Source organism: Oncorhynchus kisutch, unplaced genomic scaffold, assembly GCF_002021735.2.
Source record: "Oncorhynchus kisutch isolate 150728-3 unplaced genomic scaffold, Okis_V2 scaffold1508, whole genome shotgun sequence".
Taxonomy (NCBI): domain Eukaryota; kingdom Metazoa; phylum Chordata; class Actinopteri; order Salmoniformes; family Salmonidae; genus Oncorhynchus; species Oncorhynchus kisutch.
This window is the reverse complement of record NW_022263453.1, coordinates 22,569-27,568: the sequence shown is the minus strand read 5'-3', so window position 1 is coordinate 27,568 and position 5,000 is coordinate 22,569. Positions and strand designations below refer to the sequence as shown.

At 47.8% G+C, this 5,000-nt stretch overlaps 1 protein-coding gene across 1 annotated transcript in view; it reads left to right on the top strand.

The window, feature by feature from the left end:
- The window catches only part of LOC109887477 (WD repeat-containing and planar cell polarity effector protein fritz homolog), a 48,360-nt gene that overhangs the window by 24,699 nt on the left and 18,661 nt on the right, over positions 1-5,000 (top strand). The gene's annotated exons all lie outside the window — the stretch shown is intronic.

Sequence of the window (5,000 nt, the reverse complement as noted above, 5' to 3'; positions counted from 1 at the left end):
CCATCTCTCTGTCTCTGTCTCTCTCTCTCTCTCTCTCTCGCTCTCTCTCTCTCTCTCTCTCTCGCTCTCTCTCTCTCTCTTCCTCTGTTTGTTCTCCATTAGGAAGCTGTGTCACACATATCTAATTGAAGCCTGTTCCTCATTCAACAGCTGCTGAATGTAGTGTTGTTGAGAGTCATCCTGAGAGCTCATTCATTCATTACACTCCTTTAGAGTTAGTTTGTAGCTGCGGAGGTTAGAAACGACAGCGTTATTATCCAATCTGTTTGCTCATTCAAAATGTTCAATTTGGGATCTCATACCCCCCTCCTCGCCTCTCTCTCCATTTTGTTCTCTGTCTTCCCTCCCCAAACCTCTCTCTCCCTCTCTTCTCCTTGATCATCCTCTCATCCCCTGTTTCTTTCTCTCGGAGCACAAAAAGAGGATGGAGGATGACAATGTGTGAATCAGGCTCTCAGGGTCTAGGGGTACAGGCAGACAGACAGACAGACTCAGGGTATAGGGGTACAGACAGACAGACAGACTCAGTGTCTAGGGGTACAGGACAGACAGACAGACAGACAGACAGACAGACAGACAGACAGACAGACAGACAGACAGACAGACAGACAGACAGACAGACAGACAGACAGACAGACAGACAGACAGACAGACAGACAGACTCAGGGTCTAGGGGTACAGACAGACAGACAGACAGACAGACAGACAGACAGACCAGACAGACAGACAGACAGACAGACAGACAGACAGACAGACAGACAGACAGACAGACTCAGGGCTAGCGGGTACAGACAGACAGACAGACTCAGGTATAGGGTACAGACAGACAGACAGACAGACTCAGGGTCTAGAGGTACAGACAGACAGACAGACAGACAGACAGGACGACAGACAGACAGACAGACAGACAGACAGACAGACAGACAGACAGACAGACAGACAGACAGACTCAGGGTCTAGGGGTACAGACAGACAGACAGACTCAGGGTATAGGGGTACAGGACAGACAGACAGACAGACTCAGGGTCTAGAGGTACAGACAGACAGACAGACAGACAGACAGACAGACAGACAGACAGACAGACAGACAGACAGACAGACAGACAGACAGACAGACAGACAGACAGACAGACAGACTCAGGGTCTAGAGGTACAGACAGACAGACAGACAGACTCAGGGTCGAGGGGTACAGAACAGACAGACAGACAGACAGACAGACAGACAGACAGACAGACAGACAGACTCAGGGTCTAGGGGTATAGACAGACAGACAGACAGACAGCCAGACAGGACAGGACAGACAGGACAGACAGACAGACAGACAGACAGACAGACAGACAGACAGACAGACTCAGGGTCTAGGGTTATAGACAGACAGACAGACAGACAGACAGACAGACAGACAGACAGACAGACAGACAGACAGACAGACAGACAGACAGACAGACAGACAGACTCAGGGTCTAGAGGTACAGACAGACAGACAGACAGACTCAGGGTCGAGGGGTACAGACAGACAGACAGACAGACAGACAGACAGACAGACTCAGGGTCTAGGGGTATAGACAGACAGACAACAGACAGACAGACAGACAGACAGACAGACAGACAGACAGACAGACAGACAGACAGACAGACAGACAGACAGACTCAGGGTCGAGGGGTACAGACAGACAGACAGACAGACAGACAGACAGACAGACAGACAGACAGACAGACAGACAGACAGACAGACAGACAGACAGACAGACTCAGGGTCTAGAGGTACAGACAGACAGACAGACAGACAGACAGACAGACAGACAGACAGACAGACAGACAGACAGACAGACTCAGGGTCTAGGGGTGTATAGAGTCAGACAGACAGACAGACAGACAGACTCTCAGGGTCTAGGGGTACAGACAGACAGACAGACAGACAGACAGACAGACAGACAGACAGACAGACAGGCGGACAGACTCTCAGGGTATAGGGGTACAGACAGACAGGCGGACATACTCTCAGGGTATAGGGGTACAGACAGACAGGACAGACAGACAGACAGACAGACAGACAGACAGGACAGACAGACAGACTCTCAGGGTCTAGAGGTACAGACAGACAGACAGGACAGACAGGACAGACAGACAGACAGACAGACAGACTCAGGGTCTAGGGGTGTATAGAGTCAGACAGACAGACAGACAGACAGACAGACAGACAGACTCTCAGGGTCTAGGGTACAGACAGACAGGACAGACAGACCAGACAGACAGACAGACAGACAGACAGACAGGACAGACAGACAGACAGACAGACAGACAGGCGGACAGACTCTCAGGGTATAGGGGTTACAGACAGACAGACAGACAGACAGACAGACAGACAGGACTCAGGGTCGAGGGGTACAGACAGACAGACAGACAGACAGACAGACAGACAGACAGACAGACAGACTCAGGGTCTAGAGGTACAGACAGACAGACAGACAGACAGACAGACAGACAGACAGACAGACAGACAGACAGACAGACAGACAGACAGACAGACTCAGGGTCTAGGGGTGTATAGAGTCAGACAGACAGACAGACAGACAGACAGACTCTCAGGGTCTAGGGGTACAGACAGACAGACAGACAGACAGACAGACAGACAGACAGACAGACAGACAGACAGACAGACAGACAGGCGGACAGACTCTCAGGGTATAGGGGTACAGACAGACAGGCGGACATACTCTCAGGGTATAGGGGTACAGACAGACAGACAGACAGACAGACAGACAGACTCTCAGGGTCTAGAGGTGTATAGAGACAGACTGACAGACAAACATACAGACAGGTCTTGGGGTATATAGAGACAGGCAGACAGGCTCTGAGACAGCTATGTGTCCCAAATGGCCCCTATTACCTATATAGTGCACTACTATTGACCAGGGCCCTATTACCTACAGTTGAAGTCAGAAGTTTACATACACTTAGGTTGGAGTCATTAAAACTTGTTTTTCAACCACTCCACAAATTTCTTGTTAAAACAAACTATAGTTTTGGTCAAGTTGGTTAGGGCATCTACGTTGTGCATGACACAAGTAATTTATCCAACAATTGTGTACAGACAGATTATTTCACTTATAATTCACTGTATCACAATTCCAGTGGGTCAGAAGTTTACATACACTAAGTTGACTGTGCCTTTAAACAGCTTGGAAAATTCGAGAAAGTGATGTCATGGCTTTAGAAGCTTCTGATAGGCTAATTGACATACTTTGAGTCAATTGGAGGTGTGCCTGTGGATGTATTTCAAGGCCTACCTTCAAACTCACTGCCTCTTTGCTTGACATCATGGGAAAATCAAAAGAAATCAGCCAAGACCGCAGAAAATAAATTGTAGACCTCCACAAGTCTGGTTCATCCTTGGGATCAATTTCCAAACTCCTGAAGGTACCACGTTCATTCTGTACAAACAATAGTACGCAAGTATAAACACCATGGGACCACGCAGCCGCCATATCACTCAGGAAGGAGACGCGTTCTGTCTCCTAGAGATGAACGTACTTTGGTGCGAAAAGTGCAAATCAATCCCTGAACAACAGCAAAGAACCTTGTGAAGATGCTGGAGGAAACAGGTACAAAAGTATCAATATCCACAGTGAAGCGAGTCCTATATCGACACAACCTGAAAGGCCGCTCAGCAAGGAAGAAGCCACTGCTCCAAAACCGCCATAAAAAAGACAGACTATCGTTTGCAACTGCACATGGGGACAAAGATTGTACTTTTTGGAGAAATGTCCTCTGGTCTGATGAAACAAAAATAGAACTGTTTGTCCATAATGACCATCGTTATGTTTGGAGGAAAAAGGGGGATGCTTGCAAGCCGAAGAACACCATCCCAACCGTGAAGCACGGGGGTGGCAGCATCATGTTGTGGGGGTGCTTTGCTGCAGGAGGGACTGGTGCACTTCACAAAATAAATGGCATCATGAGGAAGGACAATTATGTGGATATATTGAAGCAACATCTCAAAACATCAGTCAGGAAGTTAAAGCTTGGTCGCAAATGGGTCTTCCAAATGGACAATGACCATTTCTTCTAAAGTTGTGGCAAAATGACAACAAAGTCAAGGTATTGGAGTGGCCATCACAAAGCCCTGACCTCAATCCTATAGAACATTTGTGGGCAGAACTGAAAAAGCATGTGCAAGCAAGGAGGCCTACAAACCTGACTCAGTTACACCAGCTCTGTCAGGAGGAATGAGCCAAAACTCACCCAACTTATTGTCGGAAGCTTGGGGAAGGCTACCTGAAACGTTTGACCCAAGTTAAACAATTTTATAGGCAATGCTACCAAATACTAATTGAGTCTGTATGTAAACTTCTGACCCACTGGGAATGTGTTGAAAGGAAGCTGAAATAAATCATTCTCTCTACTTGTATTCTGACATTTTATGTTCTTAAAATAAAGTGGTGACCCTAACTGACCTAAGGAATTTCTCATAACAGCAATTGTGAAAAACTGAGTTTAAATGTATTTGGCTAAGGTGTATGTAAACTTCCGACTTCAACTGTATATAGTGCACTACTTGTGACCCATAGGGCCCTGGTCAAATATAGTAAATATGGTGCTGTATGGGATGCACTTCACCTCTGAACCAGGCCTGAGGGAGGATTAGAGAGGGGTTAGAGAGGGTAAGGAGGGTTAGAGAGGGGTAGGAAGGTTAGAGAGGTGTATGAGGGTTACGAGTGTAATGAGGGTTAGAGAGAGGTTGGAGGGTTAGAGAGGGTAAGGAGGGTAGAGAGGGTAAGGAGGGTTAGAGAGGGTAAGGAGGGTTAGATAGGGGTAAGGAGGGTTAGAGAGGGGTAGAGGGCTTAGATAGGGGTAAGGAGGGTTAGATAGGGGTAGGAGGGTTAGAGAGGGTTGGAGGTTAGAGAGGGGTAAGGAGAGTTAGAGAGGGGTAAGGAGGGTTAGAGATGGGGTAGGAGGGTTAGAGAGGGGTAGGGAGGGGTAGGAGGGTTAGAGAGGG